At 41.0% G+C, this 26,283-nt stretch overlaps 1 long non-coding RNA gene across 1 annotated transcript in view; it reads right to left on the bottom strand.

Annotated features, from left to right (window-relative positions):
* LOC133497867 (uncharacterized) overlaps nt 1–26,283 on the bottom strand; it is a 132,891-nt gene that overhangs the window by 14,324 nt on the left and 92,284 nt on the right. Inside the window, exon 4 of the long non-coding RNA XR_009794133.1 lies at nt 19,735–19,834. This is a non-coding gene — a long non-coding RNA (uncharacterized LOC133497867). The remainder of the gene's footprint in view (nt 1–19,734; nt 19,835–26,283) is intronic.

Below are 26,283 nucleotides of genomic sequence, written 5' to 3'. Positions count from 1 at the left end.
AAGGTTTTCGACAAAATCATCCAGCATGTAGATGCAAACTGCACATTGGTTATTTGACTTGCGGGTTTAATGCAACTCTTTTTTTGTGTTTTTCATATTGTATTAAAAAAATACATAAAATAAAAGAGAACGTAAAGAAGTAAACTGGGGTTATATACTGTAATTATTGCAGTCTTTGTGTGTCAATATGTTGCTTAGTGAGTGAGTTAGTGATGCACTTATGTACATTTGAGAAGTCGCAATAATGACACAAAGTATAAATTCTGTAGCGGAAGTAGAGAACAAATGTGAACTATTTTACAAAGTTTCAAGTTAACAGGCGGTTGTCGTGGAAAATTTATGGTATAATTAGTGGATGCCAGCTATTTAATCTCCACTTTAAATTCTTCCTGGAGTGCGGCGTGGTTGCCAGCTGTTACCGCATCAACGTGACAACTGCAGAAAAATGTAACGTGGCATGATGACACAGGGTTTCATGAAAAAGATGAACCTGAGGGGCCCTTCATCACATGTTGGGAATATCAACTCGAGCAAGCACCGGTCTCCTCCCCAACCGATGGCACCGTGGGAGCTTTCACGGGCGTGACGGCAGGACAAATCGGAGCAGGCTGGCTGCAAAAGTACACAGTCAGCATGGAATTTACTCTGACACCAATTTCAAATGAGCACAGTTGCTTTCTAAATGGAGCTATTTAAAAGCGATGATTTATTCAGCAGGACAGAGGTTTATTGGATTGGACCGAAAACGGAGGGAGGTTTGATGATGTAGGGAATGCGTATTGGATGCACGGTGATTCATTTCATAGGTCATTACCTCCACCAGGCTATTTGTTCCCTCCACCAGGGAAGGTTATATGTTCAGCTTTTGTTTTACTTGAGCAGGATAACAGAAATAGAACTTAAATCAGTTTCAATTCAACTTAACGGAGGGTTGGGGCACATACTTAAGAGGGAACGCCTTGCTAATTTTTGATGTTTATCCAGGAAGGTTTGGATTCACTAATTTACGGAGTCGTCATTTAAGACTGTTTCGGATTTGGGGCGGCACATACAGTTATTTGGTTATCACATCTCCAAGAGTTCTGGGTGCAATGTCTGTATTATTATTGGATAATATTCTTCACCATGCATGGAACATTTTGAACATTCTGTGTATACTGTATCTATGAGGGAATTTTACAATTTTATTTCTATGATGCTGTACATCTTTGTCTTATGGATATGTGAGAATCTCTTGTAAGCTCATATGGGATGGGCACTTTTGAAAAAAATATATATTCATATTTAGGCATATTTACATTTGAAAGAGAAGCAAATGTGTCTTTATGATGGCATGGGTTTTAGTGAGCTCTTGAAGTTTATTGGTGTCCTGAAGAAACTTTTGAAAGATTTTGACTAGTAGAGCTGAGGAAACCACTCCAATGAAGATGATTGATAGTATTCACAGTTACTCCAAGCAGAGTATCTTCCATAACGTGTACATTTATCAGGATTAAGCTTATTCATCACACTCAAAATATTGAGACTGAGGATGATTTATACAGTATGTACCAATATTTGCTTAATCTCATCACCATTACAAATGTTATTGGATCAATACTAGACAAAGCTGAGTTAATTAGTTTTGCATTCAGAGTGTTGCTGTCATTGAAGTTTACTCTTATGACAAATGGCAAACATCTCAAACTATTTTGCTGAGCTGTGGCACTTCATGAAAGTCCAACTTTGCAATGCATTATCCATTATTTCCTTCAACTTTTTTTTTAAAACAGCAGACACTCGCTCAATGCTAATGGTTTGTGTGAGTGTGTATCCTTTGTTCCAAAGAGGTTTGAATCCTAACTTCCTTTCTGTGTTCAAGGAAATTGCTATTGATGAGGAAAGCAGTTCAATAGAAGCACATAGCCCTAGTTAATTTGTCTGTTCTTCTTTAACAGCATTTAAAAGTCATTCTAAGAGCAAAATAAGAAATCAGGAGAAATAAATAAGTTTACTGCGGGAATGTTTGTTCAGTCTAAGGCAATTTGACCATAGTGTAGACAAGCCATAAACATAAGATTCAGACAGACATACAGGCAGATTGATAGTGTACATACTGCACATATATACAATACACACTTTCAATAGAAAATTGCTTTTTAAGTCACTATAGCTATCTAAAGAACTAAAAGACAAGTTAAATGTGCACCTGTGCCTTCAGGCTTATTTGATGAAACTGTGCAGTTCAGCAGTTTGATATTCTTAAACTAGAACCACTCGCTCCAACGTACCGCCGTAAACCCCAATTCCAATGGAGCAGAGATACTCTGTAAAATGTTAATAAAATCTAAATAGAATGACTTGCAAATCATTTTCAACCTATATTAAATTGAACAAACTACACAATATTTAACATTCAAAATGAAGCATATTCATGTATTTTTTTTTTTCTTTTGCCAATTTTTACTTACTTTTCATTTAATGGCTCTGATAAATTACAAAAAAAGATGGGAGGGGGGTTGTTAATCACTGTTGCATCACGTTTGCTTTTAACAAAAGTATTTGGGAACTTTTATTCTGAAGACCCGCTGATGTAACAAATCAAGAATGTGGGTAACATTGTCTTGGTAAAATAAATGAGCACAATCCTAAAAAAACATGTTGCTTGGATGGCAGCATACGTTGCTCCAAAATCTGTATGCAGTTTACAGCATTAATAGTGACTTTGTAGATATGCAACATACCCTTGCCGTGGCCACTAACGCACCCCATTCCATCACAGATTCTGGTATTTGAACTTTGCACTGACAATAACCTTGATGTTTCTTTTCCTCTTTGGTGTGTAAAACATGATGTTCATGACTCCCCACAAGATATGAAATGTTAAATAAGATCAGGCTCAAAGAAGCTGGGCAGTGGCATTTCTGGGTGTTGTTGTATATGGCTTTTGCTTAATATGGTAGTTATATGGAGCAAAGAAAAAGTATTCTCTTACAATAGTTTACTTAAATGTTCTGGAGCCCACGTGCCAAGATAATTTACACAGCGATGCCGGTTTTAATGCAGTGCAGCATGAAGAATCTCAGGTCATGACCATTCGAGATTGATTTTCCGCCTTGCCACTTACATGAAGAGATTTCCGAATATTTGGATATTATGGACTTTAGTTGATGATGAAATCCCTAAATTCCTTGCAATTGCTTGTCGAGGAATGATCCTAAACCGCTGGAATATTTCCTCATGTGGTTGTTCACAAAGTCTTGCCACATCCTGTCCTCTGAACAACTGAGCCTTGTTTCATACCCGATCATGACAGTTGTTTCCAATTGACCTGTTCACCTTTATAATGTTTCAAATGGCTTTCTGAGCCTTCCTCGAATTTCCCAGTTTTTTTATTACCCGTGTCACAGCTTTTTTAAAACGTGTTTATAGACATCAATTTCAAAATTTGAGAATATTTGAAAAATAAGTGTTTAAATAACATTCATCAATTTGTACATAACATTTTTTGCAATGTATACAACTCAATATAGGGTGAAAAGCATTTGTAAATTTTTGTACTGTTTTTTTTAATTTTCATTTTGTCATGGTCCTGCCGGTCCAGTCCTGGCTGTGCGGGTTGCCGCGCTGATTGGGAGGCGCACACCTACGCCTCATGCTGGCTGATTGGCCCCGGTGTATACAGGACCATGGGGACGACTGGTCTGGCACCAGATCGTTACGGTTCATGCCCTGTTCCAGCACTCCCGTATCTCTAATCTTTTTCCCATGTGTACCGACCTCCGCCTGTTCTCCAACTGACCCCGTAAGCCTGACTCCTTTGATATTCCTGCCTGCTTTGATCGATCTCCCGTGTACCGACTCCTGCCTGCCCGCGGACCTGCTCTCCATGCCCGATGTCCTGACTACCGCTGCTGCACCTGGCTGCCTGTCCAACCTTGGAATAATAAACGTTTTTCCTGAATTACGCCTGCATCTCCCAACTCCTGCATTTGGGTCCTACCTCCGTCTCGATGGGTGACACATTTTATACAACATCCCAACTTCATTGCAATTGTCTATGGCATAGTGTCACATATCATATTTTGCTTAGCCTGACTGCTTTCTAGATGCATACACTTTATATGGAAATGGCTGCAGTTCATATACCACTCGTATTTCAACCTTTGATACCACATGCATGGATTTGTGTTCTTCTGAACCAAAGCGTAAACAAGCAGCCAGTCTTCAGATCCTGGACAAAGCCGCTCACCCCCTGCTGTCTGTGAGCCTGCCATGTAAGTCAAACCTCGGCAGGGTGCTCTGGATGGGACTCTGTCCCCTGCCTCCCCGTCTTGGCTACAACTCAATGGGAGACAACACGTGTCAAACATGTAAAAAAACAAATTCTAAATTATGTGTGTGGATGGTTGTGCAAGGAATTGATGGATGGCGCGGTTGTGTACAGTGTTAATGGAAAGTGTTATTGAGCTGGAGCCTGAAGGAGATGATGAGATACTGCTTTATGACGTCATTAGTTATCATTCAATCAGATCTGTGACAGCAGGTGTAGAATGAAGGTGTGGGACAAACTGTCATGTGAACTGAAGTCACTGTGTTTCTTTTTATTGTGTAAAAACCGAAGAAATTAAACAACTGCGCTAATGTGATTGTACAAATGCGTACACACTTTCTTATAACTGGGAAGTGCTGTGGTCAGAATTAAAGTCACGTTCAAACTCATCCATTTTCTTACCCACTTATCCCCACAAGGGTTGCAGGAGTGCTGGAGCCTATTCCAGCTGTCCACAGGCAGATGTTGGGGTTAAAAATTACAGCTAATTACATGAAAAACTGGCTGTTGTGAAGTCAAGCATTTGGAAAGTGATTAGGATTGATGACTACATGTTTACTCCATGCTCATCAGGGTAGCAGGAAGCTAGATTACAGTAATCTAAAACAGTTCAATTAATAGTGAGATGTTTTTAGTCAAAGCCTTGTAGCACCATCCAAAGGCCATCTCGACTTACAGTGTTAAAGTGACGGATAACATTTAGTGGATTTGTGAAATAAAATACCAAGACCTTGGGGATCCCGATCAGCTATGGCTCAAAGATATTGTTTTAGAGGCATTTTTCATTTTCTAAAGCTGTGACTGCGTGATACACGAAACAGTCCAAGTAACTGACACACTCATAATATGGAGAGTGGTGAGGTGCAAATGCTAAAGTATGTTTGCTCTTGAAATCACCAGTGGCTCAATAATTAAGCCATTTCATTGAGCCTCCAAGCATCCTAAAAAGAGCAGAACACTATTTTCATTGTAAAATGTCATCTGCATTTCAGACTGGACTTTAACGACTATATTAAAAGCCCAATTAATCTAAGGTAATGATAATTCATGGTTATTACCTTGGTGCATATCAAACAAACTGTTCTTTATTGTCAGCTGCCACATTACAGGGAGCATGTGTTAACAATTTTGAATATGCCAGTTAATTAATGTGGGCAGTAGACTCTGGTAAGTGACAGGCCCATGACCAAATATGAGATTCTCATATGATCCAAATTGTTCTAGCTCTTTAAACCTTGTTTTATTCATATATTTGCAAATTTCTGTCCAGCATTTTTGAACTATTGCTGAGCTACTTTTTTTGTCCAGCTTAATCAATTTGTCACCTGGCCTCCTCTTCATTTCTTTTCTTTCCGCCCCTAAGGCTGAACTAATTTTTTGTTGTTGTTGTTGTTGTTGAAACACCTCCAGAAAACTTTGAATATCACAATGACAAAAGACTAATATTTCAAAATGACAGAGGTGTTGAATTTATCTCTCCTGGCCAGTGTCTCAACATTATTTTAAGGAGTTTCATACTAGATGTGAAATACTGGAACTGTTTGACTACTCCGACTCACAAATATTTAAAATCAGTCAGACCGTAGCCCACCAAATGCTCTGAGTTGTTCAGACAGAGAGAGACTAGCCAACAACAACAACAAAAACTCTTGGCAAGTGGGAAGATGTCAAGCCTAAAGGATGGATTCAAGTTAAAAGAAAAAAGACAAGGAAACAAAGTCCTTCAGTCTAAGACATTTGCAGAGCTTTATGCGCATGAGAGGTCAGACAACTTCAAGACCCTCAAGCAAATCAAGTTATCTCCGTATAGCACTTAGACTTACACTTAGACAGAAAGACATGGCACTGAGTTGTTAAACTTTCAATTGCTCTCTAATTGAGCTTGAAATTGCCTTATATGGTACCTGAAGAACTAACTTATAGTCACCTTCAGACATCTTGTTTATTCCCTCTGCCACTTTCTTTTTCCTCTGCCGTGCTTCTTTGCTGCCTTGTCCTTCTCGCATGTCCCTTTGTTATGCTTAACACAAGTTGAATACAGTGGATTTAAATCTGGGATTTTAGAAAGGCTGAAATGAATTTTCTATTCAACTCTTTTAAAGCGAAGCCATGATTTGAGTTTTCCTTGCAATGCCCACGGTGACATACAGTAACAATTGATAATGCTTAATGTTGAATGTGTATTTGTGCGTTTAGGTTTTCTGCCAATGTGTGCAATGTTTTGGTACAGGAAATGCATTAGTGTATGGTATAAATTGCTGACAGTGAACGACTAGTCACAAACATTTCTTGAGTTGTAGAAAGTGAGATGATTAGTGTGTTTTTACCAGTTGATTTTTTTTTTTTGTTTTGCATCTATACAAATGAGAAAGTACAAAGCCTCACTGGAAAGTATGCAAATATTATATATATCGCAAAAGACAATTTTATACTTTCACAATTTCAGGTGGGGGAAGCAAAAGGAATTTGTCATGAGCAAGACTTGGCCACTGCCAAGAGGGGCGTGGCCAAACCACTGTTTTGGGCGGTGACGCCTGTCACCGGTCACAGCTGTTTCACATTCGGACTGTAATTAGACGGGCATTTAAGTTGGAGTTTTTGTCATTGGCATTTGCCAGTTCTTTGCTTTATGTAAGTAAGTTGCATTCACTGTCTGTGGGACTCTCCGCTTCTACGTGTAAGTTAGAGTAACCCTAGTCACAGTGATTCTGTGCACTTTTGTTGGATCCTGTCCTGTTGAGTTTGTTAGTTTGCCCCAGAGTCATCAGACCTTGCTCTATGTCTTTTGAATCCCGTCTAGCCAAGCATTTCTATGCCTCTCCCTTGTCGGACCCTGTTTCAGGAATAAACCACATTGAACATTAGGCCTCTGCCTCGAAGTCCTGCATTTGGGTCCGCCCCCACACCGGAGGTTCGTGACAGAACTAAAGAAAAAAAGTAATCTAGACACAGGGTAACTCGTTACAATATAAAGACAGCACAACTCATTACATCAAAATCTTTCACTTTAGAATGAACTTGCCCAACACTACACTTATATTTTTCTACAGGATTTACAGAGAAAAGAAGAACTCAATAGTTATTGACTGAATTAAATTCTCTCCCTGCTGATTGTGTCTTGAGCAAATATTACCTAACTTTGCATGCCTGCGGTGCACAAAAAATTTCAGTTTATAAATTCTGACTGAGGTTCAGGCTTTAGGGATTGCCATTTCATTCTAGCCACTGCAGACCAACCTATTTCCATAGAAATTAAGGTTTAATGCCAAAAAACATGGATTTTCTCGATACGGACACATAGAGCGACACACGCAATACTGGATCAAGTGGAATTTCGAGGTTTGAAAACAGCAATGAAGTTTGGGCTTACAAATACATGGTGCAACGAAAGCAGGGGGATCAGCATATAAAAGCATTTCTGTAACTGATCAGAATGCCATTTGTGTCTTACAATCACAAAACAATGATAGACTTATAATGCAGCAGAAACTGCATGAGTCAGGTAAACATGATTATGATAAGATATTCACAATGTGTTGTGAATGACAAAACAAACCATGGATACATTGAATACACATTTGTTTTGTATGAGTGCTTATTCTAGCTTTAAGGTAGTTTGAGGTAGTTTGACTTATGTGAATATAATATGTATATTAAAGCACAGGATTCAAACAATGACAATGATGCATCAGTTTTTGGATTTCACGAAGATTTCTCATGTTTTCGGGGACTGGCAAATAGATGAACTATCGACTGTTCAAAAACTACAGACACTTTTTTGTCGTGAACGTGAGTGACATCTATGATAATAGTGATCAATGGAGACTTCAATAGTGCTCTTCTCTCGTTTACTAACAGCTTCAAAGAGGGAATCCAACTCTGCACCTTGAGTTGAGCTTAGGAATTAGCGTTTTATTGGCAAAATGTTTTCTGTAAAACATACCCGTAGTCCATCTCCACCTTGTTTGTGGAGTGCACTGATGCAGGACTCACCGGGTTCTTGGAGAGGGTCACACATTCTTTGGGTCACTCAGGTGTCGGCAGATATAATATAGTGTGGTTTTTGTTTCCAAAAGCTGCACATGAATAGTCCATCACCTCTGTTCCCCTGGAGAGTTTAACTCATGTGCTCATGGGCAATAGAAGTTAGTAAACATTAAGCGCTCACTGAATTTCACGGGGAAAACGTGAAGATTTAGCTGGGTGTACCTACAGGAACCTCAGCAGTAACACACACAGAGAATTATAACAGATCCAGACGAGAAAAAAAAAAGCAAGAATATAAACCAAGAAACAACATTGGATATTGACCATCAGGTTGTGATATACCGTAATTTCCATACTATAAGACACGACTTTTGTCACACACTTTCAACCCTGCAGCTTAGGCAATTATGCGCCATATTTCTGCATTTTTTTTCTAAGAGCCGCCAGGGGCGCTCGAGGAGAAAAGGTGCAATATATGTGTCGAGGAAGATGCAAGTTTGATGTAACTTTGCGCTTTGTGCATGAATAAAATTAGGATGAACAGATCCTCATCATGGCAAATGCAAGAAAAAATGCATATGATGCAGCTTTCAAGTTAAAAACAATTGAGCTATTCCAATCAGACACTGAGAAGGAAGACTTACATGGTTTCAGTGCACAGGAGGAAGATGAAGACGGCTCTCAGTGACTTTTACCGGTACGTTTTTTTCTTTCTGTGTACCATCTTTCTTTATAAATATCTCATGTTTCAATCTGGGCACATGCGGCTTATAGACAGGTGTGGCTTATGTATGTACAAAAGGGTTTTTCCTATAAAAATGTACTGGGTGAGGCTTATAATCAGGTCCATCTCTATAGTCCGGTAATTACCATCAAAGTAAATTAGCCTTACCACTATGTATCATGTTGATCACAGCAAATTAAAAATGTCCATGTACTTGTCATTTCTTTAGTCCACGGCATGTGAATATTGTTGATTTTCTGGGTGTTTGCCACTGTTGTAAACAGGAAATGCTAAACAGGCAGGGCCATGCGTTGGAAGGAGGATGGCGAGGTAGATGATTTGTTGATATGATCGCACAATCATGCAGAATAGCAAAGCAAGCCTATCAGATATTGGGCCCCACACACAACGCACAACATCAACAAACATGGTTCTCGGCTGATTACTCCCAATAGTGACGCAAAACAATAAACACACGCAAGCTTCAACACCGGGGAGACAGCAACATGGTGGACCAAAACACAATGATTACCCTTCTCACACAACCTCTAGATCCTCTCCTGTTATTGTCCTCGGATGGTAACAAGAACAATCAATAAGAAAACGCTCTCCTGTGATGTGTGTTTGTCTGGGTTTAGGTGGGCAAGCACGTTTGTATGTCACATTATTCATGTTTAGTCATATATGTGATTCCCAAGGCTTTCCAGGAGGTAAGGGAACTCCAAAACACAGACAAACTAAATGTAACGCATCTCCTTGAGGCGTAGTATAAAAAGGTCTTTTCAGAAAAAGAGCCGGCTGAAGGGCGTTCATCTGGCGATCACAAGATAGATTAATTTAGACATTTAATTTTAGACTTTTACACTGGCATCAATCGATATGAGAAAAATAAAGTGGCATTACATCCTCTCTTCCTACCGACGTTATTGCACTTAGGCCTTTAATCATCTTTTTTCCACTCTGGGGTTTAGCAAAGTAATGATCTAGCATGGCCATTAGGATTGTAGTGGAAATTTGATAGTAAAGATTCTGAAAAAAGAAGCACTCTTTCTCTCTTTATTAGACTCTCAAGGACCATCTAATGTAGAAAAAAAAATTACGGTACAGGAGAATGGTTGAAGTAACTCTACTAGGATTGAGTTAATCCAAAACGTCTCTTCAGTCCTTTTTTTGATTTTATGCTTAAATAATGGCTGCTCCTTAGCATGTATTTTGCCTCTCATGTAGTGACAATAAAGCTATAATCTTAATTTCTAAAATTTTGTTTTTAAAAAGTAAAGCTGTATGTACTGCTATTCTGTACACGTGGTCATCTTCAATTCCAATACATCCTACAATTTGTTCAATATACTCCATATATACAGTATTGTATATACTATAAAAAGTATTATAAACGATGATCAGCTCAAATTAAGCCATTTACAACCTTAATGTATTGAATCCTCACCTCTCCTCTAAACTCATGTCGAATAATAACACGTACACAGTAAACAAAACTGCCATGAACTAGAAAAAAAAATACTGTATATACATTGGGTGTACAATTATCCATCAAGGCATCCATTTTCTTAGCCGCTTATCCTCACAAGGGTTGCAGGAGTGGTGGAGCCTATCCCAGCTGTCAACTGGCAGGAAATGGGGTACACCCTGAACTGGTTGCCAGCCATTCGCAGAGCACATCGAGACAAGCAGCCGCACTCACAATCACACCTAGGGGCAATTTAGAGTGTCCAATTAATGTTGCATATTTTTGGGAATATGGGAGGAAACCAGAGTGCCCGGAGAAAACCCACGAAGGCACGGGGAAAACATGCAAACTCCACACAGGCGGGGCAAGCTGATCCACTGTGCCACCCTGTACAATTATCATGTAGTTAATTCTCTTTTTTGTCGTACTCTCAAGTCATGTCAGCTTTCTCGATATCACACTTTTCATAGAGGATATGCAGAATTACCATAAGAAGCTGGCCCGTTTTCAGTTCACTGCAGCTGTGACCAAAAGTTCATCATCTCCCAATCAACTGAATTAGCATGTTAAATTGCAGGCCATTCAGCCAGCGAACGGTCTGCTTAATGTTGGTGCTGATGGTAAGGTTGGTGAAAGGTCAGAAATATTTGAGTAATTCACGACTAAGATGATGTTCATCAACTCCCACTCACTGAATACAAAATGATTTTTGGATCGGGGCAGTTTTCATATCTGTGAAACAGTCACGTTCAGTTAAATGTGCTTCATGCTTTCATGCTTTCAAAGACATAATCGGACTAGACCTTTGAATTTTTTACAAAATTTACGCTAATGCCAGACATCCCCACTTTTCGCCGTCCCTTCTGAAAGTTTTGAAAACACTTGTAGCACAGAAACAGTACTTATAGTAAGAGTAGTGGACAGACGTTCTGGATGAACCTGAACCGTAGAAGTACTGGTTGAACACTAAATTGATGTTGGAACGAGTTAGAATCTGTCACAGAGACTTGTTTTGGAGGGGCTGGGGGCAGCTTGAGGGCCCCTCTGACCATTGTGCTTCTTCTGCTCCTGTGTGAAAATGCTAACTTCCTCCAATTTTAGATGACATTTATGTGGAATCATTATATTTAGTTTACAGGGCAATCAAAATAACAAGGATTTTTTTTTAGAAAATAATTGTGCTGTACAGCAAGTCTTGGGTCTCTTAACACTGTTGTACTTTATACAATAGAATAAAATGGAATTACAATCATCCAGAATGCAGAGGATTTCTCATCAATATTGTACTCAGCCTTAAGTAGTCAGTGCTTTATACTGTTTCTTGGCCACTTCTCAGCTACAAAACTTGTCAGCTGTGTATTAGAGATGCATTAGTGCGATCAATTTATATTGATATTCTGAGTTTCACCCATAACTTATTTTGAAGCAGACTGATCTCCAAAGATATGACTGTAAAGCTAAATTCGATACAATAACATGGATACTTAAGACTTAAAAAGAGTATAACAGCTCTGTCAGACACATATTTCTCTTTGTCTGTTGCCCCCTGCCCACTGCAGAGTACCCGTAGAAAACACGAGTACTAATTGGTATTATTCCTGGTAGAATCCGATTGTGCCTTCAGTTGAATTTGGTTTTGACACAAATCCCTGTCTAATGTTTAAGAGACTGATGCAGAATGACCGCTCAATGTTGAACATCAGAATGCTGACCAGCACCTGAGATTCAGTGTCCACACACCTTTTGCCTTGAAAGCAGTCTTCGCTCATCACTGGCATCTCCACATACAGTATTTAGTTATATTAATTCTCCAACCGGCAACGGCTTTGTCAATGCACACTTCGGGCATGCCATGACCAACCTGGGAAATTTAAAAATGTCAGAAAATAATACTCAACTAAATCATGGCCATAGTTTTGAGGTGACTTTAAATGAATTTAAAACTCTAGGGGGAGGGGAGGTGCAAAAAAAAAAAAAAAAAAAAACAATGCTGCTTTAAAAGTTGGTATTAAGCTTCAGTGGCTCCATATCCAAGAAAAAACTCATTCCCATCAACTGTTATTGAATCATACAAGTGTTTTTTTTTTGTGTGCTTTAGCCTGAATTAGTGCTAGTGAGAAAATGTGGGTAGAGGTGTCTGTATAGAAGTGAGATGGAAGGAAGTTCGAGGAGCCAAATTATCCATCCATCCACTTTCTGAGCCACTTATCCTCACAAGGGTCACAGGAGTGCTGGAGCCAATTCTAACTGTCATCGGGCAGGAGGCAGGGTACACCCTGAACTGGTTGCCAGCCAATAGCAGGCCACATAGAGACATCACTTATTTTCACACCTAGGGGAAATTAAGAGTCTCCAATTAATGTAAGTTTTTGGGATGTGGGAGGAAACCAGTGTGAAAACCCAACCTAGCATGGGGAGAACTTGCAAACTACACACAGGCGAATTTGAAATTTGGAGCATTTGAACCCCGGTCCTCAGAACTGTGAGGCCAACCCCCTAACAAGTTCCACCGCTGTGGTTCCTAGCCAAATTAGGTTAATTGTAAATTAGTTAGATTAGTGAACAACTTCAATGTTGCTAAAGTATTCCAATAAATGGACTGACAAAATATACAGAGTACATTGAAAACTCATTCAATAATTAATGCATAAATAAAAATGATGTGTCCCTCTACTTGAGGAATTTCACTTTGCCAGGAAGAAAGTACGTAGCTAGCTCTCTTCTGTGTCTCTCATATTTTATTATGGAAGCATGGAAGGCTGCAGATATGCACCAAAAGTAGCATACCTGCTGGAAATGATGGGTATAGAACTGAGATTTAAAGAAAATTAATTTCAGCTATTTCAAATACCAATTGAAAAAATTCCCCATCAGCTTGCCTTGAGGTGTTTATTGATTGTAGCAATTTATGCTCAAAGTTAAGGGAGTGCAGGAACAACTCATTGGCTATACAGGATGCTTTGACATCAGGATAGTCCAACTTTTCCCTCCAGTTCCGAAATTAGTTGTGGGGAATTAGCTTGACTTTGATAGTGCTTAAAACTACACACATCAACAATGAATATGACGAAAAATAACCAACCACTGGCTCGGGTTTGCAACACCCCCGCTCGCTCTTGCTTAGCACTTTGGAGCTATACATCGCAGAACAACCTAACAGACAACCGATGTCTACTTTGTGTGTAAAACAAGATTGCATTCTTTTGAATTAACTTCACTTAAATTTAAAGCCCTATAGTTGTTGTCATACACTTTACTCTTCAATTTCATTTAATATTTGAAGATATTTTCATTCGGAGAGGTATATCCTCAATCCCATTAATTTCAGGACATGCATGTTACCACAATGGACTCAAGGAAGTAAACGGTCAAGGACGTTTCAAATATTTATAACACATTTACAGCATAAATGAGCCTACACACTTTACATTTCTTAAAAAAAAAACTGTACAGACTGAGGCTCATTAGGACTATGTGTCATAACCTACACTCTGGTATTCAATTACCATAGACTTTAAAAAGTTCCAGTACATTAATGTGGCCAGTCAGAGTAAGAGACACCGTGACTTACAGGAAGTGAGACCTCAGTAGCTGAACAGGAGGGAGGAAGACCGCCACGTGAAAGACTAAGGTGACTCAGTATCCATAAAGCTAGTCATTTATGCAGCATCCAACCTGCATTAATACTGCAGGCACTACCCTTGATAATATAGTTAAAGCCCTTAAAAAGCTTTTCTACAATGTCCTTTTTTTACCTTTAACAAGAACTTTTCTTTAAAGTGCTGGTAAATGGCAAGCTGAGAAACTTCAGTAAAGCGTTGACTTTGATTCATAAAGTGTGGTGACTTAATGGCGGTGTGCGCAATCTTTGGTATTGAAAGCCCCACTGTCATGAAAATCATGATTTTTAGTATGTTATTAGTGAAAAAAATGCAGCCGGAATGGACCCATCCGTTTTTTCACCACAAAACATGATTTTGAAGTATATGGCTTTTTGTAACTCCCCCCATGAAAATCCTCTCGAGGGATTTGTTTTGGAGAAGAAGCAGGAAGTGACGTTAATATCAGCAGCGCACTCAGGCGGGCTCATGTGTTTATACCTGTTTTACCTGCTGGAAGGTAGCTCTTTCTTCCTCCATGATAGCCAAAATGCTGGCTCGTTGTATTGCTGGATATTGTTCAAACACTCGGGAGGATGGATTTATTTTTCATACTTTTCAAAAAGACCCGCTTCATCGTGAAAATGGATTGCGCAGGTGCAAAGGACGAAAGCTTCATGGGTTCCAAATGACAAGTAGGTGTGTATATCGCTACAAAAATAATAATAATAATAGTTGGGGGGGTGGCGTAATCCTCTCAGAATGGAACAAAACATCCGCGTACGTGAGTCAGGCCCGCTAAATGTGTTGATGTACGCGTCGCCGCCGTGGACTGCTTCGGCGGTGCCTTGTCCGGGTGGCTCATACATATTCTCTGGGAGTCTGTTGTTAGTTAGAAGTGATCCACATATCATCTAAATATGGCTCAAAACGATAGGTTAATATTGCCTCGGTCACTTCACTCGATTGTGAGATGTTCTCTTCTTCAAAAAGAGCTTCCGTGTCCCAAAGCAGGGGCGCGTTTTCAACGTGCACGTGTTTTCAATGGCGAATGTCCCATTGTAACATCTGCTGATGACATTGCAGGCAATATGGTTACCTCTTGGATTTCGAATGAGACTTCCGCAACTTTGCACATGGATGACACTCTCTCCCCTCATATTACATTTTTCATATAGATATTGAAGTGAATAATTTTATATGTATTTTTCATTACAAAATCTATTTTAGAATGTTTATAGGCATGGCAGTGGGGCTTTAAAAGCCTGGCTTCTTGGGCATTTATTGCTCATACAGTAATGAATAAGATCTATTTATAATGATTGAAAAAGCATTTAGTACTGACACCAAAGAAGCATAGCAAAAGAGAGCTTGTCCCATAACCCAGAGGTCGAATGATCAATGTCTGGCGATTGATCTTAGCTGGCATTGCCCTTACTTTCTGCAATTGACTGGTGACCAGTCCAGCCTATGACATCATTTTATCATTCATCAAGTGGCTACACTTTGCATTCCTCGCTAAAAATCTGAACTTCCCTTTCTCCCCTAAGTTTGCTTTATTTCCTCCAAGAAACTAGAGCGTTTTCTGGATGTTCCCAGTATGCTTGAGGGGGTAGGCTGTGCAAACGGACGCTGACTGGTTGACACTGACATTTCTCCACGTCACATCTTACATTTCAGCATCCATAAAGATGGAACAATATCTCTATCTGTACTTCTAGAGAAAGAGTATGAGCCATTGATTTAAAAACAAAATTTGGTTTACGTTTCAAGACCATTTCAAGAGAGCAACAAATACACACCACAAGCAGCAATACAACCAGTTCTCTCTCATTATAAATCTCTATATGTGTCTTTCCTCCTTCCTCCCTCCATCTCCACTCATGTAAACAGCTTTTGTAGTCCCACCCCTGGTCTCTATAATGTTTGCACCTCTCGCTCAACATTTTAATCATGCATCATGTGTCATAATGTGGCACATGAATTATGCAAATTACCTCAACATTTGGCTTCAAAAGGACAAGTATTATAGAGCCACAGTAAATGTCACATAAATTAATATTGTTCTCGTCTGTGCACTTTTATGTTTGTATTTATGTGAAGATTACATCAGTGTATTAAATCCACAAGGGATCAACTGAATAACACAGTCCATCCACAGGCCATTTTATTGTCCTTTTAAATGCTAATTGTTCAAGAATTAACTTTGAGCACTAACTTTGGTAGGAGTTGCAGAGGGAGATGAAGACATAAGGGTAAAAAGAGTCAGAGCAAAGTGACAAAAGTAAATGAGAGAAGTGGCTTGAAGGGTGTTTGGAGGGTAGTTCACAGTGATGGACGGAGGCGGAGCAGAACGCAACGGGGAGGGAGAGATAAGTGTAGAATAAGATGTGATATTGTTAATGCTACAGTAAATTAATATTCGCGTGAGGTCATCCATCAGGAGGAGAGCAGGCGAGCCGTGAGAAACATGATAATGGAACCTGTCACAAGGAGGGAGAGCAGAATGGGAGGAGGAAGAAGGAGTAGACGGAGGAGGATGTATAGGAATAAAGAAATGAGGGAAAGTACAAACAAGTGTCAAGTCAGAGGTGAGGATGGAAATGGCGGGAGGGAGATGAGGAAAAAAGATAAAAAAGGAGTCTTGAGTGCTTGGTGGAAAACAAAGAGTGTCTGAAGGAGAAGGGGGGAAAAGAAGTCGTAGCATCAGATGATACAAACACCCAAGTTCAAAGCTTGAAGGGGGAGTATTCTTTGATACCAGATATTCGATCTAAATATGCCCTCCACTGGCCACAACACTGGGTACGCCTGCAAAATCCAGTGAGTGAAGTAAATCTTTGTTTTCGAAAGATTCTAATGTTGAGTTTGTGACATATTTATTCAATAAACCATTGGTGTACGCTGTGGGTGTAGATTTCGGTGATATTATGCACGTGTGATATTTCGGGATGTGGGAAGAAGCCTGTGTACCCAAAGAAAATCAACACAAGCATGCAAACTCCACACAGAGATGTTGCAATGGATATCTGTAGTCAGCTATCCAACTATGATTTTCTAACAAACTGCTCAACTTTGCTGCCGTTTGTTATGGGTCGGGTTTGGGCTAAGGTTAGGGTTAGGGTTGGTGAGGATGGAGTTATGGTTAGTGAGATTCATAATTACATTAGCACACTAAAGCCATATGCATCTTTTCCCATGTGGATGTAGTAGACCCTGTTCTCCCAGGGTACGACACCCAATCATAGTGCAGCAGTGGATGTCGTGCAGCCAATCAGTACGGCATCTCCTGCCTTGAACACAAGTGGGATTGCTGTACTGGCGGGTGGCACACATCAGTTTTATGAGCCATACTTTGAGTAAATTAATCACTTTTTACTTTAAAGTTAGATGACCACACTGATCTTAACATTTAGTTATGGTACATTGAAACAATAAAGACCCACAGCCTCCAGTCAAGTGATGAAAGAGACACAGGTTGCTTTATCCCAACTGTAATGCAGGACAGCACAACATCAGGGAAAACTACTGTCATTCAAGTGGTGATAGGTATATCAGCCTATCCTGTGAGGTTGCTTGGTATCCAATATATTCCTAAAAGATATTTTCCCAGTAGTTCTGTGCTGATGTCTTCATTTGTCTTGACACTCAATCTTGTCCACAACCAAAGGCACCAGGTGAGTGTCATCTAAAGATCCATGTTTGGGATCAGAGGAGCAGCCTGAGATGGGATTTCTACCAGCAGGCTGCTATTTGCCATTAGACGTCTGCTTTGGTTTCCTGCCAGCTGCTCCCTGAATCAAAAGATTTTGCATAAGATCATCCATCAAAAGAAGAGCGTTATTGTTTTGAGCACAGAAGGTATTAGGTATTTCAAAGATTTTATCTAGGTTATTACAACACATCTATAAAGGTAGACTATTTAATTCAGGGAATTCTGTATGGGCGAATGGAGTGGAGGAGTGGGAATAAATCCTGTACTGATTGTAGGATGGTCCAGTGCCTTTTTTAGTCCTAGTTTTTCCTGATGTATCAATCAGTAGTGAGATGTCCAACTGTATTTATATTCATCCTAAGAGGAAAATGAATGCTCAATCTAAATAGAACATTAAGTCAACAGAACTACCACTCAACAACAGAGGTGTATGTAGGAATGTAACACTATAGCCTTTTGGAGACCTAAATCTGCTTACAAGGTCACATTGTGGAGACTCACCTTCCTTTTGTGGACAATCAAGTCCCAGCATCATAAATCATTGCATTTTAGTGTAGGGAGGGGCAAGGTTAGGTTTAAAAATAGATGGCATTTGTTATAGAAAGGATAAGACCGGAAATTAATGTATGTCAATGCAATGTCGTCTGAAGTCATAGAAATATGAGCCTGTGAGAGAGAGAGAGAGAGAGCGAGAGAGAGGGAGAGAGAGAGAGTGAGAGAGAGAGCATTTGAGTACCATCATGTGGAACCCAACTACAGCTACAAATTGCTTTGAATAATTAATCTACAGGAACCCCATGAGGATTACCAGGTACAGTCGTGGAAAATGAAGTTAAGTATATGTGGAGCATCCTGACGTGAAAGCTTCCCGTGGCAACTCTTGACACGAAACCCTCAGGGAAGTAAAGTGAGCAAAACGAGTCCAAACAAAATGGGAAAAAAAGGCAATGAGAAACGGGATTGCTCCAGGTTTTGGTCTCGACGAAGCCAGAACCAAAAACGTGCGATGGGACCAAAAGGTAGCAAAACAACAAGTAAAAGCAGAGGATTCCATGACGTGACAGAAAATATGGGGACACAGGGAGGAGGAACAATAAAAGAGATAGCTGAAGGTAACAGGGAGTCTTTGGTCCCAAAAGCAGCTGCTACAGGCATCATTGTGAATCTGTCCCCCACTCGAGTATTGGATTAATGGATTCATGCCCAAGACTTTGGAAAAGACACCTTGTCGCTGAAACTCCCGTTTGATTAGATTAATGGTTTAAAATGACATGCGATTACATAGCTTGTCAGTGTCACGACCCATCGGAACGGAGGTAAGACCCAAATGCAGGAGTACACGGGAGACATAGAGGTAATTCGGGAAAAAACGTTTATTGTTCCACGGTCAGGGATCGGGCAGGAAGTCAGGTGCAGCAGCGGTAGTCAGGACGTTGGGCGTAGAGAGCAGGTCAGCGGGCAGGCAGGAGTCGGTACACGGGAGATCGATCAAAGCAGGCAATAGTATCAAGGGAGTCAGGCTTACGGGGTCGGTCGGAGAACAGGCGGAGGTTGGTACACACGGGTTGACGATCAGGGATACGGGAGTGCTGGAACGAGGCATGAACCGCAACGATCTGGCCCCGGACCAGTCGTCCCCATGGTCCTATATACACCGGGGCCAATCAGCCAGCATGAGGCGCAGGTGAGTGCCTCCAAATTAGCGCGACAGCGCGGACACCCGCGCAGCCAGGGCTGGACCAGCAGTATCATGACAGTCTGCTATGTTGTGGGGGTGGTAACTGTAATGATAACTAGATTGTGAGGGATTGACTGCCGCAGAGGTTTGAATAGAAAGCGGAACAATGTTTTTACTGGACAAAAATATCATGAAAGGATGAAATAAAAGTTTGAGGGGTTCATGACTCTTACAAATAAGTCACTACTCACCTTTTTTTACAGGTCAATGCAGAGTGCAGCTTGCATTACCAGGACGACCGGGGGGGGAGCAAGGAGTTGCAAAGAGCTGTTTTTTTATGCTGCCCATACCCTGAAGAGAAAACAGAGCCACCTTAAAGATTAAATCATTCATAACTTCATTATTTACAAATTAGTTGATCAATTAATGTGCAACTTGAAAAAAAATTAAACAATTTGCTTAGATACACGTTTTCTAAAATACGCAGCTATCCAAATATTTACTTGCTCATGTCTTTTGATGGGTGGGCAGGCACTCAAGACACTCAACTATTTGTATTAAAAATAACGTTTTTCGTAAAATGTCCCCTTTAAGAAAACTAGCACCATGTAGTTTTTTCTTTTTCTTCTTTTGTTGTTTGTCTTAATGTACAGCTCAAACTTGATCAACAAGAAAGAGACAAAAAGCTTAAAGTTGCCAGACGATACCATGTACACTATATAAAGAAGTATTTTTATTGTTTTTAAATTGGCATATCAACATGATGTCAGCATATGGTAACAGTGATATTCTGCTGATGCTTGTGTGGGTTTTCTGTGGGTGACATTCCAAAATCATGCATGCTAGGTGAATTCAGATATGAATATGAGTGTGAATTATCATTTGTTTGTGTCGTGCAATTGACTGGGAACTAATGTTGGTCTTAATGGATGTCCCACTCAAAGTGGTACATAACTGCAACTCTGAGCAGGGTAATCACCAGAAACAACAACAGAATATTGTGGAAACCAAACCAAACCAAACCAAAGACTTGGAAAATTGGAGTCTTTCAGTAAAACTAAAGAAAAAATTCAGGTTAACCTTGACCAGCTGTTCTTTCAATCATAGTAAGAGGTGCTAAATGTGGTTTCTTCTCCAGCTATTTTTGTGATTCATATGAATCTTAACTTGTGGAAGAGTTAAACTAGGCCACGATTTTGTCTCTGCATATTTAAACACTACACACAATATAAGAAGGTCATTGCGCCTTGAGAGAAATACAAGACCTATCTGGCTGCAAAGAAAGCAAATGGACTTTTAAGTATTTTCCTTTTGCTATTTTCAGTGGAAAGTCCCAAAATAATCATTGGAATGATTCACTTATATTAGCGGACATCTTGTTATGGCAAATTGAACCTGCAAATACATACAGTACTTTCTTGTTATTACAGAAAGAGTCAATGCAGTTTGACAGCAATACAAAGTAAGTGGTGAAAGAATATTGGCGATTTCAACAAATTGTCCCTTGGAGATTTAGCACATCACGGTGAGTACAAAAAGATAAATGGGTACAAAATTTAAGACAAAGTCAACATCAACAATGAGGCAAATAAAGAGGAGAATCTCACCATGCACTCCCCAATAGACATCTGGCATACCTGAAGCCAATACAGTATGTGGCAATTTGACTTTCAGGTCTGTCAGCTCATCCATGAGACTTGTAAAGATAACAATAGGCCAATTGCTGCCTAATTACTTCAGATAACTGGTTCAATAAATTCTTCTGGTCCAATTTCACTTTAATTGTCTCAATTGGGTTCAATTAGATGTTGCAGGCATTCGGAGGATGGTGAAAGTTAAAGCTCGGTCTCTACAGCATATATTAGTTGCTCCCAAAATCCCATATGCACTTAGTAGTACATGCATGAATGTCCATAAAAACACGACGACACACAGGTGGGTTATATACTGAGCAATAACACACAAAGACAGTATTGTGTATACTATCTACAAGAGGCTTCCATATTCGATGTCCATATTCTCCTCCACTGCTAATCGCATTTTCAAAAATAACCTGAAATGTAATTATGAAGAGTTTTACCATCGCCATGCCCAATAAAAAGGGTAAATAAATATAGCAAAGAAAAATGCAACCCTGGCATATTCATTTGTTGAATATCTTTGGAAGTTTACAATTGAGTGGCGAATCAATTTTACAGTACGTTCTTACCAGCCACGTCATCGGGTACTCTTTCCAAAAATATTGTGTTAATTATAAGGACAATTCTGTTTTGGCTTGAAACTGTCAGAGACATGTTTTATTGAACGTTTATTATTGTGGTTGTATTTTGCAGGAGTGTTGAACTGCACTTCATCATGTTGAGAGCTACTTGTAATATTTGTTTATTATTGGGGTTGTATTTTGTAGTAGAGTTGAACTGCACTGCATCATGCTGAAAGCTGCTTGCAGTATTTTTGGTGCTAAGGGCTGGCATATTCTGTACATAAGAGAAATAAAATAAACATTACAGTACTAACTACAACCACAACAATAAACAATGAACAATTTAATACCTCACCAACAAATGAGCATGTTTATCTTTATAAAAGGCATCTTTTTTTTTTTTAAATAGCTCTTTGTTAGTTCTTGGACTGAAGAGAATCAGACTCCTAAAATTTTGTGAGCAACACCAGAAATGCATAATAAAAACAGCAGCTTTATTTGACCGAGGGGTCGTGAGTTCAATCCCCCAGTATAAATGTGTGCAGGAGAAAGGAGAATGAAAACAGCCCTTGGCTAGTTGAAGATCTGGGCTCAAGGTGCCCTTGAATAATGACCACAATTAAGTTATTAAATGGGCACCAGATCACACAGTTGCCAGAGTTCCAGATGTAAAATCTATCAGTGTGTGGTGTTCATATGTTCTGAATACATAATAGACAAAAACAAGCCAACAATTTAAGGGCAATACGTTACTTATCATGGCGAATATAATGTGCAGCACTCGGCGAGAGTACGCGATGTTGCGTCTGCCGAAATGTTCATTTTGATTAAAGATGTAGATTGTTTTTCTACTCCCTGCTGTTTCCATAGCCAGCTCAGTTACCTACAGCCTCGGGGTCCAAACACAACGCAGGCAGAACTCATCCAGGCGAATGTGGGGTTCATAGGATGGATAAACAAGAAAAACACATATTTATGAGGAAAAACCTGGCAAGTAGTTTAAAGAATTTCTTTTCATTTTATTTTAATTCACTTTTAGTATTTGATTTCATAAATCAAATGACACAGTTTATATATTGGACTTTGTTCAGTTTAATTTTGAATTTAATTTCAAATCTTTATTTAAATCTTGAAGGATCAATGAGGGCCAGACCTCATTTTCAATGATGTTATGAGGACTTAGTGCCAGAACAGAAAAAGAGCACTGCTAAAATTATTAAAAACACAAGACAAAATGAGTTTTGATCATATTGCAATTTTTAGAAATATGCACCCAAAAAAAATGAGCTTGAGCAGTAGACAGTGACTTGAAGGTGTAGCGTTGTTATTATGCAATAATAAAGTGCTGATGTACGGTGGCATGTATCCACCAAATATTTCTGGTCTTGAGAATACTGTATTATGTTTAGTTTTCCTTTAATTAAGGACTGGTTTCAAGTTGCAAAGTGATTGTAGTGTATGTTAAAGAATTGCTGGAGGATTGTCAAGGCAGTGTTTGCAGTGTTGGAGGAGAAATACAAAACAATAACATTTGCATAAAGATTAGCATTGAAGTCCGATATAAAAGATGTAATGTTCTTCATGTAAATAGTGAACATCATAGGACCAACTACAAAGCATTGTGGAACACTCAGTTAACGGAAAAGAACAGACTCAGAGTTGCCAAGGGTTACGTATTGTCATTCAAATAAACAATTTTGAAAACATCTAAGTGGGCAGGAATCAAATCTAAATATCTGTCACCCTTTGGTGAGATATGCAGTAGTGGTGGTCTATTTGGGACGGAAACCGAAATGATGATAACTCAGCACATTATTTTGTGAGAAGAAAGATTCTGAACTGATTATTGAAGAGGGATTTCAGGAATTTGCTTTGAAATATGATATTGAGTTGTGGAAGGACAAATATGCAGCAATCCATTACATACAGTGTCAGTGGTCACACTGCTTGGAAATTATTTACGTCCCTCTAACAAACTGAATACTTTGATTGAATTCATTCATGAGATAATTCAATTCCCAAATCTAAAAGTACCTCAGAGGGTGGCGAGCTTGTGCTTAGGTGGAGTTTTTCCCGCTTCTCTGCTATATTATTAAAGAGAAATATTGCAACTGGCCGGAAAACAAAATTCGCATTGTCATAATTAGTGAGCAGTGGACTGCCCCCTTCTACCCAGAGGTTTCTGCAGAGAAGATTTAGACATTTGAACATTTTAATTGAAAAAAACATGGTACAGACATTTAACATAACATTTGTCCTGATAAATAAGCTCCAAATGATTTAAGAGTGACTTCCTCCAGAGAGTCAAAACAAAATGAGATGATCATTTTTATAAAGTTGAAAATAATTGTCTCTATGTCACTATCACCAGTGGGGATTAAACAGACTTTTTTTTGGGGGGGGGAGTGGAGGGGAGCAGGGGTTGTTTTGTAGCAATTACAGTACAGAATGTGTTTAACAAGAGAAGTTCCATATTGTCATGATCCTGCTGCTCCAGCCCGGGCTGTGCAGGTGCCCGTGCAGTTGCGCTAATTGGGAGGCACACACCTGCGCATCATTCGGGCTGATTATCCCCTGTATATATCGGACCCGGTGACAACTGGTCCTCTGCCAGATCATTGAGGTTCATGCCCCGTTCAAGCACTCCCGTATCCCTGATCGTCAACCCGTGTGTACCGACCTTCGCCTGTTCTCCGACCGACGCCGTATACCTGACTCCTTTGACACTTCTGCCTGCTTTGATCGTTCTCCCGTGTACCGACTCCTGCTTGCCCGCTGACCTGCTCTCTACGCCCAACGTCCCAGCTACCGCTGCTGCACCTGACTGCCTGCCCGATCCCCGACCATTGAATAATAAACGTTTTTCCCGATTTACATCTGCGTCTCCCATGTACTCCTGCATTTGGGTCCTACCTCCGTTCCGATGGGTCGTGACAGAACGATCTGGCCAAAACAGGACTCCCACTCCTCGTCGGCAACAGTGAAAACAGCAGACCCGCAGCTGGTGGCGAATCTTCCAGCCCACGGGGAGGAGGGGCCGCCAAATCACGAGGTGTTCTGTCGCGAAATGCGGGCAGAGATAGATCAGCAGAGCGCCGAATTGGCGGCTCTCACAGTCCAGGTCCGGCAAGGATTAGAGAACCAGCAGAGCTACGCTGACGTCGCAAGTGCGATGGACTCGTCACTGATTTTGGTCATGCAGCAGAGGCAACGGATCCGCTACCAAGCCAAGTGCACGTTGCAGTGGGAACAGATCCGCCACCTCGACACGCCCACATTGCAGTTTCGACGGACTCGTTAATGACTTATACGCACCCCGCGGTTTAAACGGACTCGCTTCTGACTCATGCGAACACGGCAGTTGGAACTGACCCGCTCCCGAGACACGCCTACTTGTCAGTTTCAACTGACTCTCTGCCTACTCTCGTTCACGTCGCCGTGGAAACGGATCCGCCGCCACACCCACGTTGCTGTATCAACGAATGCACTGCAACCTCACGTGACAGTGGGAACAGACCCGCCACCTTGCCTTGCTCACATTGCGGTTTTGACAGATGCACTGGTGACTGATTCTCATGTCATAGCATCCATCGACTCCTCTCCCAGCCGAGCCCACGTTGCGCCTGGCAGCAGATTCATCACTGTGTCACACTCACGTCGTGGTGGCGACAGGCTTCTGGGTGGCCGTCGAAGGAGAAGGATAGGATTTTCTATCGAAGATGGTCCTTCCAGAGCGTCCGCAACGTGTATTTTCCTAAAGAACAGGATTCTGAAATGTAGTGCAGAGGGCTTGAGTTCCGAGGAGGGAGGGAATTCCAATAAAGATGTGGCGGGCTATTTTCCTCCTGTTAAGAGGGGGAGGACCTTATCATCCCCGTTGCTCCAGGCTGTCCCCAATGAGCTGTAGTGCCAAGGCAAACACCACGGGAGCAACAACGCAGCGCTGTGCCACCTGTGGGGGTTCGGCAGCTGCCTCACGCTCCCGTCCAGGAGGAGGTGCTGAGGACGCCGCCGCCGCTTTCTCGCGTTCCCGTCCAGGAGGAGGTGGCGAGGACGCCGCTCCCTTCTCACGTTCCCGTCCTGGAGGGTGTGGTGATGCCGCCGCCTCACGTTGCCGTCCAGGAGGTGGCGATGGCACTGCAGCCGCCTCACGTTGCTGTCCTGGAGTACCAGCGGCGACCGGCCTGAGGCCGCTCCACGCTCTTATCTCGACAGCGACAAGTATAAGGCCTCCTAGCACCCTAGTCTCGGTGGCTGGCACCTGCTTCAATGGCGACCGGTCCACAGTCGTCTGAGAACCATGCCACGACGACCACCAAGCTTCGGCCGCTTCCGGACCTCGCCTTGGCAGCGACTGATCCCTGGCTGCCTCGCAACCGAGCCTCGGCAGTGACCAATCCCCGGTCGCCTCGCTACCACAGCTTGGGAGGCCTTCGTCCGGAGCAGTTGCATGCCTTGTTGTGGTTCCTGCTTCGCCGTTTGGTTCTTCACCGAGGTCGTCCACCCGAATCGCCCCGTGGGGATTCTGGTGCTTGGAGTCCGGGTCGTCCTCCTGACCTGTCCACCTGGACGCCTTGCGTTTGGTGGCCTGGATGGA

This window comes from Syngnathoides biaculeatus, chromosome 1, assembly GCF_019802595.1.
Source record: "Syngnathoides biaculeatus isolate LvHL_M chromosome 1, ASM1980259v1, whole genome shotgun sequence".
Lineage (NCBI taxonomy): Eukaryota > Metazoa > Chordata > Actinopteri > Syngnathiformes > Syngnathidae > Syngnathoides > Syngnathoides biaculeatus.
This window is presented reverse-complemented; position numbering and strand designations above follow the sequence as displayed.